This window comes from Anabrus simplex, chromosome 3 (genome assembly GCF_040414725.1).
Source record: "Anabrus simplex isolate iqAnaSimp1 chromosome 3, ASM4041472v1, whole genome shotgun sequence".
NCBI lineage: Eukaryota > Metazoa > Arthropoda > Insecta > Orthoptera > Tettigoniidae > Anabrus > Anabrus simplex.
Window position 1 is genome coordinate 179,505,539 of NC_090267.1, and position 16,420 is coordinate 179,521,958.

Here is a 16,420-nt window from a genome sequence, read left to right on the forward strand (position 1 = left end):
TCGAAAACCGTAAAGATGTAGTTAGTAGGACGTAAAACAAATTATTATTATTATTATTATTATTATTATTATTATTATTATTATTATTATTATTATTATTATTATTATTATTATTATTATTATAGAAACAAAGAGTGTGAATCAGGTAGCGTATTGACACATTCACTCACACTGCAGTTTTTATAGTTGGGAGACATCCTGGACTGTTTGACTCATTGGCTGAATGGTCAGCGTTGAGGCCTTCACTTCAGAGGGTCCCGGGTTCGATTCCCGGCCGGGTTGGGGATTTTAAATGCCTCTGATTAATTCTTCTGGCCCGGGGACTGGGTGTTTGTGTTTGTCTCCACACTTTCCTCTTCATATTCAGACAACACATTACACTACCAACCACTAGAGAAACCCGCAATAGTGATTATATCCCCCCCATATAGGGTTGGCTTCAGGAAGGGCATCCGGTCGTAAAACAAGGACAAATCCACATGAGCGACACAGTTTGCACCGGCGACCCCATAGATGTTGGAAAAACGGTAGAAAAGGAAGAAGAAAAGAGAAATACACCCTGGACTGTTTCGCTTAAGATTTAATGACAATCAAATCTATTAGTAAAACCAGTGAATATTTTTTATTAGCTGATGTACCCGTGCTTCGCTACGGAATTCTACATTGTATACAGAATTATAGATTGTAATAAATTGCCCAGCACTTAACGTCACCGTAGAAACGCGACGGGGAAGTCACCAAACGTATTTTTTATGTGAAGACTGGGTTAGGGAATTTGCATTGTAATGGTAGGCCCTCTTGCCCACCACCAGTCACAATCAAGTTGGCGAAGTTTTATAATAATGTCAGACTCTCACTCTCCATCTGCCTTTTTACATCCTCAGAAAGACAGCCTTAGCGGTTTTCCCAACTGAAGTCAACATAGGTCATTACGATGACGCCAGTAGGAATTTCGCGAATAAAAGCAATGTTATCATATGAAATTCTCGATGAAATGAAAAAACACACATTTTCTCACTTTTAACGAGGAGTAGTGCGCTGCTAATCTAACAGTCCAAAGTTCCAGAACTGGAATGACCAGACAGGAGACAGCTGTGAGCCGTGAACACTTTTTTTATTTTTTGGGGGGTGGAGGAGATGGGATTGAAGAGTGGTGAGTCCCAGGGCAAAAACTATGCCCTTTTACTCTCAGCTTCCTAGGAGTACCCGATGAGTTGGAAAATCTCAATTCATCTGACTTGGAGGCAAATTTTTCCTCCAAGCCAGAGAATAAACTCCCTCTTCGCCGATAATTTGGAATAAAATGAATGAAGAATTTAATAAAAGTGAATAGGAAGAAGCTTTTCTTAAGAAACGGCTCAGTTCAGGGCTGAGTTTTGAGTTTTTTTAGTGAATTGTGGTGCTATAATTTGGATTAGGCCAAAATTGTAATTCTAGACCAGGTCATAAGCGAGCCTCTGCCATTATTCCGTTAACTATGCGCACTGATCAATCCTATCAACGCGGCAGAGTAGGGATCCCATAGCAGGAAAACTATGATGAACCAGCGTGTTACGTACCAGCAGTATCAGAAAACGTATGAACGAGAGGAATGGTATGCTAGAGACGAAAGTTATCTAACTCCCCTGCTATTTCCCGCCACTATTCAGACAGGCTGTTATACTCCGTACGCAGCAGTAATCCCATCTATGGGAGATGAGTGCCAGTATAAGAGACAAAAACATCACAACAAACCATGGGCAACGTAATGTATTTTTGATCAATTTTATGAGCGTTAGGTATTGTAGGCCTTCACAAATAGTTTTCTTCCGACTCTCAAATACCACTCATATCATAGTCGGTATGGTAAAACTGCATAAAACATAAATTATCGGAAATTGTATTCTCTATAAATTCTGTTATGTGGTGCTTTTTGATAGGACCAAAAACATAGGTATTTAAGAATTAAATTTTAGGCGCCTTCCCCTAAACTACCATTTCATCCAGGATGAAAAACATTGTTTATAGCTTAGACAGCAGCTTCTCATTCCCCGGCTCTATATATCGATTTTCACTAAATTCTGTTTCCCATTTTCTCGTGGCGTTGAAATTCTCTTCTCGTGATACGTTTACATACATACATACATACATACATACATACATACATACATACATACATACATACACACATACATACATACATACATACATACATACAATACATACTGTACCGGTTACGACCTGTACATGCATATTTTTTGAGAGTTGATCGTATTTTATCACCACGCGTATTACTCCGTGTAAACCTGGTTTGTTTACATTCAGCAGGACGAGCGAGCAAGCTGAGAACAGCTGTATGCGTGACGTAGCCGCAGGGGCTAGTTAGATCACCCGCCTGTCATGCCAAGTGCAGCTAGCCTGAACTCGTATGTTCCAGATTCAAGCGTCACACCTTCCGGAACATTCGATGGAGAAAAAATTTAAAACTCCTATAATAATTGTGGTAGCGACTTGATCAATATGTCATTTTAAAGGGAATTACATAAACGTCGCAATGCTTGAATTTCAAGAACATCCGTCGAGGGATTTAGGAGATAACCAGCTTCACGGCATATGTGACGTAGATGTCCCCAAAGCAAATATAAGGAGGGCTCAATATAGCCTGATATCTCAGTCTATCAGTGACAGTCGAGTAGTCAACGTGGCCCTACTCGCTGCCAGTATCGTCGGAAGATATCTTCGTGTGGTTATAGTCTCACTGAGGAACTTTGAATTTTTCTAAGTCTTTATAAATGGGACTAGCAATATTTACGAGTGTTGAGGAACTCTGAATTTTTCTAAGTCTTTATAAAGGAGACTTTAAATTTTCTCCAGTGATTTTTTCCAAAGACTTGTAATATTTACGAGTGTCTAGGAACTCTGAATTTTTCTAAATCTTTATAAATAAGACTTGTCATATTTAACAGTGTTGGACTTTAACTTTTCGCCAGTGATTATTCAAAGATTTGCCATATTTAACAGTGTTGGACTTTAACTTTTCGCCAGTGATTGTTCAAAGACTTGTCATATTTAACAGTGATGGACTTGAACTTTTCGCCAGTGATTGTTCAAAGACTTGTCATATTTAACAGTGATGGACTTTAACTTTTCGCCAGTGATTATTCAAAGACTTGTCATATTTAACAGTGATGGACTTTAACTTTTCGCCAGTGATTATTCAAAGACTTATCATAGTTAGCAGTGATGGACTCCAACTTTTCGACAGTGATTATTCAAAGACTTGTCATATTTAACAGTGATGGACTTTAACTTTTCGCCAGTGATTGTTCAAAGACTTGTCATATTTAACAGTGATGGACTTAAACTTTTCGCCAGTGATTATTCAAAGACTTCTCATATTTAACAGTGATGTACTTTAACTTTTCGCCAGTGATTATTCAAAGACTTGTCATAGTTAGCAGTGATGGACTCAACTTTTCGACAGTGATTATTCAAAGACTTGTCATATTTAGCAGTGATGAACTCTAATTTTTCGCCAGTGATTATTCAAAGACTTGTAATATTCACGAGTGATGAACTCTAAATTTATTCGAAGTTTCCATGAGCATAGACTTGCGATCTTTGCCAGTGATTACTTAAAGACTTGTATTTTTTTTTATTGATGAACTATAACATTATTGAAAGTCTTCATGAACACGGACTTGTCACTTCCAGGAGTGTTAAAGAGTGGATTCTAGAAAGTCTTTATGAACTTTGTCTCGAGATTTTACTATTGGTGAGAAAACTCATTACTCAAGGTTTTCATGAACTTTGATTTATTCTGCGAGTGATGAAGAGCACATTTTCGGAGTTTGCATTGATTCTACCAACCTCATTGTACTTGGGTAATGTGATTACCCTCAAGATCGTCAGGAACCAGCGGAGGTCATCACGAGCATCGGGAACTTGAGGCGTATTCCATGCAACCAACCTGGATGGTCCGTCCGCTTCTTGACGGAGTACTTGGGCATCTTCTGGAACGTGTTCCAGCCGGTGCGGTCTGGTGAGCTGGAGACTCGGGCCATTTAAAGGACAATGTGGAAGACAACCCCTATCCACCATGAGGTGATGTGCAATTTATCATGCATTACATGAATAAAATCTTATCAAATCAGACTCAATTTTTTCTTGTAGATAGGACCCTGCCTCCTGTACCAAGCCCTAGCTATTATTCATCCAGTTTAGCCCTGAGAACTATTCCATGCTTGCGTTGAAAATAAATCTTAAAGTCGGGCTCTTTTACTGGTACAATACAGACAGACAGACAGACAGACAGACAGACAGACAGACAGACAGACAGACAGACAGACATCACGGAAAAGTAAAAAGTAAAAAGAGCATTTCCTTGTTACTGTAGACACGACCGATACAGAAATACCGTTCTTTTAAAATTCTGAGCAATGTGCAGACAAAAGTCTTATTTTATATATACATTTTACGTGCATTTAGTAGCCTTCATGGCTCAGGCGGCAGCGCGTCGGCTTCTCACCGCTGGGTTACGTGGTTGAAATCCCTGCATTTCTCAGAATGTGACCGGGCAATCTATCTATCCTTCGAGTCGAATATCGCATAATAGTGTTCTTCAAAACTCTCCCTCTTCGTTTAATATCTCTCCGTTTGTGATCCGATCGACCCATGTCACCCTAAGCATTCTTCTATAACATCACACCTCCAAGGGCGTACTCGTTTCTTTTTCTGCAGCAGTTATCGTCCAAACAGTATAGTGCCACGTTCCGGGCAAATAATTTCAGAAATGACAATCGGATATGTATATGTATGCTTGCGTTCTCTTTTTCATTAAGGCTTTATTTCCTAATGCTAACTTACATTTTATATCTTGCTTGGTTCTTCCGTCGTTGTTACAGGTATTGTTCTTCTACAATAATAAATTGCCTCTACTTCCTTAATACTTTCACTTCCTAGTCTTATATTATGTGCTTCATCTTCATGACACATTTCGAAATCCGGGGCTGATTCATGTAAGTGTAGTACATTTGTACTAATTTCGACTTAACAAATGAAAAAATGGATTGGGGCTATGTCGAAAACACGGCCACAGATCTTTTGGGAGTAAAATACGTCACGAGGGTGTTAGGAAAAAGTGAATGTGCATAATTTAGCTATATTTTTAACTGGTCTCTCCATTTTGCGAATGTTGTCAAATCACACTATTTCGAAACCATCGATTCGCTAACATCTTCTTAAGGGTGTTCGAAATTACCCACCTCCATAGGCTAGACGGGAGCAGTATAAGTAGGTACTCGGGTACGGCTTGCAGCGCTCGACCCCCTCGGGTTACTTACTTACTTACTTACTTACTTACTTACTTACTTACTTACAATCAATCAATCAATCAATCAATCAATCAATCAATCAATCAATCAATCAATCAATCAATCAATCAATCAATCAATCAATCAATCAATCAATCAATCAATCAATCAATCAATCAATCCTGATCTGCATTTAGGGCAGTCGCCCCGGTGGCAGAATTCCAATCTGTTGTTACCTCGCATGTAGGCTCTCAGATGCTCAGCCTCGGATATTTTGAGCTTGTTCGATTCCTTTCGAATCATTTTTTCTTGTGTCAATTTTCGGTACATATGAACCTTCTCTAAATCAAGATATCGAGACATTTCAGCAAATTTCACGAATTTCACAAATTTCACAACCATTTCACTTGTTTTTGCTTTTTTCAATTTTTACAGTTGGCTTTACGTCGCGGTTTGTGTCATATAACTATCAGGTTGCATTCGGGAGACGGTGGATTAAAACCCCACTGTCGGCAGCCCTGAAGATGATTTTCTGTAGTTTCCCATTTTCACACCAAGCAAATGCTGGGGCTGTAACTTAATTAAGGCTACGGTCGCTTCATTCTTACTCCTAGCCCTTTTGGATGCCACCGTCGCCATAAGACCTATCAGTGTCGGTGCAAAATGAACCAGATTCTAAGCTAAATCAAACACGAGGATTGCAAAGCAATAAGAACTGTCGGAAATATCGACTTGGCACTCAATGTCCTACCTGTTTAGTAGGGCGGCCAACCATGTTGGTTCATCCGGGGTTGTCCTGATTTTGGCGGTAAAGTCCCATGCCACGTTCAACTTTTCCCCGGGATGGCAGAAGTCCTAATTTTAGATGTCATAAATCATTATCGTCAGATGAAGTAAATTCTTAACAGATAGCAATATCATTTGAGATTCCTATGTAACGAAGTTGGCAAGCATGGCAATCTTTCAGTCATTGTTGCATCACTAAGCTTTGGTCCAGATCCATGGCTAAATGGATTAGCGTGCTGGCCTTGGGTCACAGGGGTCCCGGGTTCGATTCCCGGCAGGGTCGGGAATTTTAACCATAATTGGTGAATTCCCCTGGCACGGGGACTGTATGTATGTGTCTTCTTCATCATTATTTTATCCTCATCACGACGCGCAGCTTGCCAACGGGCGACAAATCAAAAGACCTGCACCTGGCGAGCCGAGGTCCTCGGACACATCCCGGTATTAAAAGCCATACGCCATTTCATTTACTAAGCTTTTGTTTGAATTGGTCTTGTGTGTGTCCGAACGGAAGTATCATAAATATGTCGTTGTCCAAACTTCGTCCCGTTTCTCTAGGGCAGGGTCACTCAAACGCCCAAACTCTCACGCGTGCAGAGCGAGGTGCATAGGCTCCGTGCACTGTGCATCGGTACGCTTCGCCTCAACTCGGCTTGACTCGGATGGTGTAGTGTACTGACAGCGACGAAGCGTTTGGTGGTAGACGACGTGTTTATCAGTGAAATAGATAAGCGCACGACAACAACGTAATAATGGAGCAACCTGTTTCGAAGAAAGCAAAGACTTCCGAAAGTCCATTTCAATCGAACTGGGAACTTTCGTTTTTTTTTTTTTGTTTGTCGTGACGATAACGCCAAATGCTTAATCTGTGGGACGATAATTACGTGCGTAAGAAAATCGTCTATTGAAAGACACTACAAAAGACTACATTCGGAAAATTATTGTGAAATCATAGGAGACGTCAGAGAGAAAGAATTAAGGAAGTAGAAAAATCTTGAAGAAGAGCATTCTATATCCACAAATGAGGTTTGTTCCAGTACTGTAGCATTTTCATTTTGGTTACGGGTTCTGCATTTTTTTAAAATTATGTTTACATTCCTCTCAAACATGTATGTGTATTTCTAATTCACTTTTTTTAATATTTTTAATAACACTGGTAACCTTGTCCCATACAACTGAGCGTCTCCGCTCACCTCACGTAAACATTTCGCAGTGGGGGAGAAACAGCAGTGAAGGTGAGGAACGCGGAGACAGGCCGAACGGGGAGACAGGTGTAGGGAGAGAGGAGTGGGGTGTCTGCACTCTGGTCAACCAAGCGAAGTCGTCTTTTGCACCGTGCACAGTGCATGCACCACGCGCATACACCCTGAGAGGCCCTGCTCTAGGGGATCGGGTATGAGATAACATGAATCTTCGTAGCGACTTTTAACGACCGGATACTCTTCTTGACGTCTACCTTATAAGATTGGTCAATGAGATGAAACGAATCACGTAATATGTGACAGTAGGAAAACGAGGAAGGGGAATCCGGTGTCGGCACATAGCCTACTCCTCTCGAACAGTAATAAGCTCTTTGCTCAAGGCTTAACATCTCCATTCGACGGACAAATCATCATCAACAGCGTCATATGCCCTCACCCCACATAAACATGGTAGAGAGGTTTGGAAGTGAATCGAGATATTCTTGTACGCAATCTAGTGATTATAAATCGAAAACCTCACCTCTCCTGTTGTCAATTTAGATCTCTACAGTTAAGAAAACCTTTTGAAGTTCTTGGCAAGGAAAATGAAGGTACAATCGAAGTGGAATGGTAAAAGGTGATAGCAAATTTTGTGGAAACTACTGATGAAGTGTTAGGATTCAGAGAAAAAAAAGGAGTAAAAGAAGCTACATGGCGAAAGATCATTGAGAGGAAGGAAGTTAAGCAGAAGCTAAATCAATGCAAAACTTGTCACCAGAAGCTAACTCTACAGAAGGATTATAATGAAAGATAGGGCAGTTGAAGGAAATGCTAGGAATGACAAGCGAAAGTGGGTGGAGGACGAAGCGTTCAGAGCAGAGACTGCTGCTTTAATAAAGGACTTGAAGACTTTATATGTCACAACAACCCTCTCAAGAAAGAAGACCCAGACAGGAGGCTCTAGAAGGAGTAAGGAAGGACATATACTTACTGGAGAAAATGAACAACCGAAGAGATGGAAGGAGTATTTTGAGGAAGTGTTAAACATGGACTGGAGAAAAGTTTGAATGGAAGAAGAAAGGGAAGAACAAATAAATGCCAGACAGGTAGACAGAAGAATCAGCACCGACCCAAATACAAAGAAGGAAATCATCACGGCTATCAAGAAGATGAGAAATGGTAAAGCATCAGGAATTGATAATATTTACCCAGAACGCCTAAAGAAAAACATTGAACTACAGCTGAAATTCGGTATTTTACCCCCTGTTTGCCACAGTGTGGTAACAAGAACAGATACCAGAGGATTGTAAAATAGGACTGCTTGTGAAACTCGCATAAAAAGGAAGTAGGACGAAATGTGACAATTGGAGAGGTATTACATTACTGTCAATTCCAAGCAAAGTGTTCACAAGGATCCTGCTGAATCGAATTGTAAATATTGTAGACCAGAAATTGAGGAGAGATCAAGCGGGCTTCCGTAAAAATAGATCATGTGTTGACCAAATCAATACACTAAGGATCATATTGGAACAATGTCAGGATTGGAATACGACTTTGTATCTGATGTTTGTGGATTTCCTTAAAGCATTTGACTCCCTGAGGAGAACATGTATGTGAAAGGCACTGGCCAGGTATGGAAAACCTGGGAAAATTATCACCCTAATCAAGAGTTTCTACGAGATTTATAGATGCCAAGTGATCCACGAGGGAAAACTGACCGAACAAATCAAGGTGAACTCAGGAGTGAAACAAGGGTGTACTCTTTCTATCACAATTTTTCTTATCACCATGGATCTGTTCATGAGGGAGGTGATGTTTGGTGCCAAAACTGGACTTCAATGGAAACTAATGCAGCACCTGGAGGACCTAGATTTTACGGACGATATATGTGTCATTTCTCAAAGTTTCAAAAATGTGGAAGGAAAGTTGAAACGCATACAAGAACACGGAGCTGGAGCAGAAACGAATATCAACTGTAAAAAGGCAAAGGAAACGTGAATAAACAAAAAAATCGATCCAGATCGGAAGTTCCAGATCAATGGAGAAGAGATTGAAACGGTGATAGAGTTTCAATATCTAGGTAGTGTAATGACAGAGGATGGTGGTGCCGACTCAGATGTTAAGATTCGCATCAAGAAAGCAAATTTCGCATTTGTTCAGCTACATGCGATATGGAGAGCCCGTGATATCTCAACCAAGACAAAACTACGAATTTTCCGTGACAATGTTAAAGCGGTCTTCCTTTATGGATTTGAGACCTGGAAAGTAACAACTCAGATCAGCAGGAGTCTATAGGTTTTCATCAACCGTTGCCTCAAAAGAATTCAGCGGATACATTGGCCAGAGACCTTCACAAATGAGGAACTGTTGAAGAGGACGGGAGAAACATACATAAAACAGCAGATAAAAAGGAGAAAATGGCAATGGATAGCTCATCATCTGAAAAAGGATGCCATCGAGAAAGAAGCACTTAGATGGAACCCGCAAGGAGCAAGAAAAAGAGTAAGACCAAGGATGACCTGGAGGAGAAGAGTGGAGGAAGAGATGAGGGAGGACGGCAAATACTGGGCAGACTTACAGCTGATTGTCACGATACGGAAGTAATGGAAGACTTTTATTGCAGCCGTTTGCTCCGAAAGGGGACACAGGATATAAGCCAAGTCAAGTAAGTCACCTCTCCTATCCTGCCGGCCGACATTCTGATGGTGAAATCCTTTCCCACCAGGGGGACTCGGACCGGCTAACCACGGTGGGAGACCATCAGAGACTTGACGCATTAACGATCATTGTCACCGGGCAGACTAGGCGTATCAAAACTACGTCGTGCCTCTCGTGCTTCCAATGTCTTATTTAAGGAAAAACAATAGGTAGCTGAAATAATATGATGTAACATCATTTAAATAACTTCCAATTCATTTTCGTTTGAATTAATACATACTTTATTATTATTATTATTATTATTATTATTATTATTATTATTATTATTATTATTATTATTATTATTATTATTATTATTAGACCTAAGACGTAAAAATGAATATGATTAAATTTCAATTTAGTCCCCACAGGCTATTAACAATAATATCAATAATGTCAACATTGAACAGGACAGAACGGAGTATTTTGAGCGACTATCGTGTTCTGCTGCTAGTTCACAATCGTGTAACACCGGATCATACATCTCGGTTGCTGTGGGGTGCCATACGGGTTTGTGTCGTCAGGCGGAATCGAGTGCTCGCATGCGATTCCACGCTAATCTAGACACAACTCGCGCACATTACGTGATAATCAAGCTAAACATAAAGCTATTAAAAACTAGTTAAATAGTATGTTTTTGGTCCACCTTTTCAATACACTTTCTATAAATGAAAATTATGTATTCGTATTTGATTCGACTTCACAGATGAAGGGAATGTACTATGCTCCTGAAACATGTATGATAAATTATTTTTTAATTAAAAAAGCGTATTGAAGAGATAGACCAAACACATACCATTTGAAATGGTTTTTAATAGCTTTAGACAAGTCAGTACAGGATCAAATAAAATACTAAACATTTTAAACTCCGATACAATTATGCTGACAATAATGAAGATTTGCCATTTAAATGAACAGTTTTACATTACTTACATTTTAATGTTGTTCGTTTTTACGTTCCTTTAACTATTACGGTTTTCGCAGACGCCGAGGTACAGGAATTTAATCCCGCAGGAGTTCTTCTACGCCCCAGTAAATCTACCGACACGAGGCTGACGTATTTGACCACCTTCAAACATCACCAAACTGAGCCAGGATCGAATCTGCCAAGTTGGGCCCAGGAGACCAGCGCCTCAACCGTCTGAGTCAAATTTTAATTTGGAACATCTATTGATTCAAATATATATTAACTAGAGAACCCGTGCAAGAAATCCCGTATGTTCATAAAGTATGTGGTGGAGTAGCTCCCTAGTGAACTACTGGTGAACTAAGGAATACACAAATCAGTACAATATCAGCGTCTTTCTTACCACTTAATGTAATCTTCGATTATTTTTTTTTAACATTTATGGTATCCACTTGAAAGGAAGCAGATGCAAGTGCATTATTATACTGACGAATTTTCCGGAAGTAATTTTTGGTTTTACCATCATTCTTTTCTTGCTTGCTTGATGATGATGCTTGTTGTTTAAAGGGGCCTAACATCGAGGTCATCGGCTCCATTCTGTTCTTAACTGATAATTACAACATATTGCAATGACATAAAAGAGGCGTCCCAGCGGCTAAAATGTGACGTGGACAGAAATTATAGCGCGTATTTTCCTACAGCAAAAGCATCTGCAAATTGCACAATTCGTACAATTTTAAACTCCTTTTTAAATAAATTATCTATATTTATGAACTGAGAGTGCAATTCGTCACTGCTAATGTCGATTCTCTTTCTTTTGAATGCTCATTTGTCACGATCGGTTACTTGTGAGCGCCGCAATAGGGATCTTTACCACTGAAATAATATATGTAATAATATATCTAAGTTATGTTAGCCGAACGGTCTGTAGAAAAACGGCAGGGCGGTGCGTCCATTAAGAAGGTCCCAGAGAGAGAACACTGTATATTATTATTATTGTTATTAGTGTTATGGATTGATTCTCTGAAAATTAACTGTTGGCCTTTGTCCCTTTCTCGCATTTTAAAAAGTTCGTCACCCTACTGTCTAGGCTATATAAACGATCCATTTGTCACCATAAAAACAGTATACATATCAATGGTCGTGAAAGTTTATATTACAAGAAATGCTGTCGGAAGTTTGAAATCATTATTAATTCACTGTGATATCAATAATGTGGTCCCTGACCCCTATCTCTGATGGAATTAGTGATTAAGAGTCATCTAAAAATAAATAATCTAAAAGCTAATTAATTACTCATAGTCTATGGCGAGGTTGTGTGTATTTCAGAATCTCTCCTATTCTTAACTGGTAATTAGGAAGATGACTTCGTGACGAGACAAATTGCATTGACCTCGTTGTCTGATCTGCTCATCCATTACAGTCAGGGCTCAAGGAATTGTAGAGATTTCACCGTTCAGTCAGGAGCCATACCACACAAACCTCTAGATTCTTCAATATTATCTTCTTCTTGCTAGTGTTCAATAATAATAATAATAATAATAATAATAATAATAATAATAAGACGAAGTGAAAACAAAATAAGTTCAAAATCCAAATACTGGGTCAACGGCTAGACCAATCATAAAATGAAGCCAGAATTTATTCTTAGAATTCAATTTTCTACTTTTTTTTTTTTTTTTTTTTTTTTTTTTTTTTTTTTTTTTGCTTTACGTCGCACCGACAGAGATATGTCTTACGGCGACGATGGATAGGAAAAGCCTAGGAATGGGAAGGAAGCGGACGTGGCCTTAAGTAAGGTATAGCCCCAGCATTTGCCTGGTGTGAAAATGGGAAACCACGGAAAACCATCTTCAGAGCTGTCGACAGTGGGGTTCGAACCCACTATCTCCCGATTACTGGATACTGGCCGCACTTAAGCGACTGCAGCTATCGAGCTCGGTCAATTTTCTACAAAGGAGGTTGTATCGATTTTACTCTTAATCCTAACGATAATTCTGCTTTTACAACTTGACTTACAAGTTTACAACTGGTAGAAATAGCAGTTACTGTTAATGCCAACGATGGGCCCGTCAACAACACTACGCTTTCATAATATGGGTAACAATAATCACATTTTATTCCTTTGTATATGTAATGGTCGTGTATGACTATATTTTTTTATAATAGTCAGTTATTATTTGTCCTAACGATGTTTAAGATAGAGACAAGAAGGTAAACGAAACGTGTAATACACATATAGGCTTATTTTTCATACTCTGAAGTTAATACAATTCGCGCAGAGCATACAGTTGTTGATAACACTGCACGCCTGTCGCTTTTGATCAAGCGGGTCCCGAAGGTTAGTTGAATCCTCAAATAGCACCTCTATGGGCATCAAAGTGGGGCATACTAGGTGGGTTCAGAAGTGCCATTGCTGTACTCACTCGGCCGGAAAGTGGTATTGCAATACGAATGACCTTATGAATAACATATTTCATGACACTCAGACGCACTAGTTGTGTTCCCAATCTCATTTCTCAGCACCACCCTTACAAATACCTCAGCATCTTTCATACTGTCACAGCCATAAATGAGACTGGGACTTCAGCAAAAGCTACGTTGTCTTTGCCAAGAGACAAATGAAAACATACTACAATAGGTGGTTGGAAAATGTTATTCTCCATTAAAAAGAAATTTAAAACTTCGAACAAACAAAAAACATTTTACCTAGCAGCATTATTTTGTTCCTTTAAGCTTGTAACCGTTATATATCCCATGGACCGTATGCAAGTCATATCACTGCAAGACAGTTCAATGACTTCTCACGAGGAGAAAATCTAACATATTGAACTGCCGTGACGACTGCCAGTGAACGGCCATTTCTTACCTCTCCATTCACTTGTTCCCTTCATTTACTTTCTCTGGAGTGCTAATTTAGCTAGTAAATATACTCTGGTTATGTTCTTCCTTCATACTAACCTTCGCTAACAATTATCGCTGCACGATCCGGAAACATGAATGGAGAAGTGGCCAGTGGACCTGTGTGCTCAAGGTCCAGAACATAATATCGTGAGTTTACTTACAAAGCACATTAAGTAGATTTTTTGGGTGTTTTATTTTTGCTTACTTGGATAAACTCATTTCCAAAAGGTGCAAAGTCTAAAACTAAAATTTTAGAGGCTGTGTTGCCCACAGGGTTAAAGCGCTGGCTTTCTGACCCCAAATTGGCAGGTTCGAGCCTGGCTCAGTCTGGTGGATTCGAAGGTGCTCAAATACGTCATCCTCGTGACAGTAGATTTACTGGCACATGAAAGAACTCTTCGGGAAAAAATTCTGGCACCCCAGCGTCTCCAAAAACGGAAAAATTAGTTAGTGGGACGCAAAACCAATAATATTATTATTAAAATTTTACAGGAAAGGGGGAAACACTAAGAGTAAAATTTCAATTGAAAAATCACTTTTAAATGCATTATTATGCAAGTTATTTATATTAAAATTTCTGCAGTTTAAGAAATATTCAATAAAACTCGAAGGAGTTAGTACCTCTTGGCACTGAAACTCGAAATACTTCAATCTAAAAGGCATAAATTTCACTGCAGCCATCTGAAAACTGCCGCTATTTAAATATGCAATGATCATATTTAAGTTATTTACAATGAAGAAACAGATTAGTAAAATTAAATCGCTGAACACAACAACGTAAATTAAACAAATATTCTGTTGCTACTGGTCACGTGATCCGGAAATGGCTCCTCATTGGCTGCGTGGATATCTTAAACTTTGGCCATCTCGTGAGATTTGATGCTTATTGGCATCAAACGTGAGTTTCAAAACCCTGTTTGACATGGATTTGAGTCACTTTGACTTTTTGTTTCCTTTCATATTATAGAATTTCCAAACAACACGTGTTTTCCATTATCATCTCAATTTTGATATTTTGAACTTGGTACCTTTTGAGAATACCTTCTAATTTTCACACTCCCTTTCGTGATTACTTTTTTTGCTAGTTGCTTTACGTCGCACCGACACAGATATGTCTTATGGCGACGATGGGACAGGGAAGGGCTAGGAGTGGGAAGTAAGCGGCCGTGGTCTTAATTAAGGTACAGCCCCAGCATTTTCCTGGTGTGAAAATGAGAAACCACGGAAAACCATCTTCAGGGCTGCCGACAGTGGGGTTCGAACCTACTATCTCCCGAATAGTGGATACTGGCCGCACTTAAGCGACTGCAGCTATCGAGCTCGGTGTGATTTTTCCACTCTACTCACGAATGATACTCATTATGTCCTACAAGGTCATTTGGTTACTGAACTATCTAACTTTCACTTACTTGCTAGTTCTCAAGAGAGGAGTTTTACTCAGGTAAAATATATTACGTTACAGTATTTTAGACCCAGTTTGATTTAGTCTGTTTTCATCATCATCATCATCATCATCTGTTTACCCTCCAGGTTCGGTTTTTCCCTCGGACTTAGCGAGGGATCCCACCTCTACCGCCTCAAGGGCAGTGTCCTGGAGCTTCAGACTCTTGGTCGGGGGATACAACTGGGGAGTATGACCAGTACCTCGCCCAGGCGGCCTCACCTGCTATGCGGAACAGGGGCCTTGTGGAGGGATGGGAAGATGGGAAGGGATAGGCAAGGAAGAGGGAAGGAAGCGGCCGTGGCCTTAAGTTAGGTACCATCCCGGCATTCGCCTGGAGGAGAAGTGGGAAACCACGGAAAACCACTTCCAGGATGGCTGAGGTGGGAATCGAACCCACCTCTACTCAGTTGACCTCCCGAGGCTGAGTGGACCCCGTTCCAGCCCTCGTACCACTTTTCAAATTTCGTGGCAGAGCCGGGAATCGAACCCGGGCCTCCGGGGGTGGCAGCTAATCACGCTAACCACTACACCACAGAGGCAGACTTAGTCTGTTTTTCCAGGTAAAATGTATCATACTTTGTGATTATTGATTACCTTATAATCAGCTCGCCTGGTGGTTAAAATCTCCATGGCCTGACTTCGTGGTTAGCCGGTTCCAGTCACAATGGTGGGAAAAAAATCCCAACCATATTGTTGGCCGGCAGGTTAGTGGTGGTGGTTGTTTACAGTTTCTAGTCACTGGATTGCGAGCTAAGAAGTTTAGATTAAAATCCAAACCTGTCAGCAGTGTTCATATGGACAAAATGTCCCTGTTGATGGTGATTCGCCCGTCGTATGGTGGCGTTAAGTCATGAGCAGACCCTTCAATGTAGGAGTAGGCTATGTCTAGAAATTTGCACTGTATGCGTAGGTCAGCATAAACTATACAAAAATGACAGCATATTGATATCCGTTAAAGAATGGCTGCAGATAATCTCCTCCACTGTTCAGGCATTATTCCTAAAGCTAAACAAGATTCTCTATACCAATTAAGGTCTTGTCTTGTCCTTTCTAGTGTGCCAACGGTTATTTTCCTTTAAAAGCATCATGAGGCCCCTCAATCGACTTTATTTAACTATTAGATTGCATTACATATAAATCCATTCGACTGAATATTTCATTATTTTATTTTGCCTATATCACTGACATCTACATTACAGTCAGTGAATTT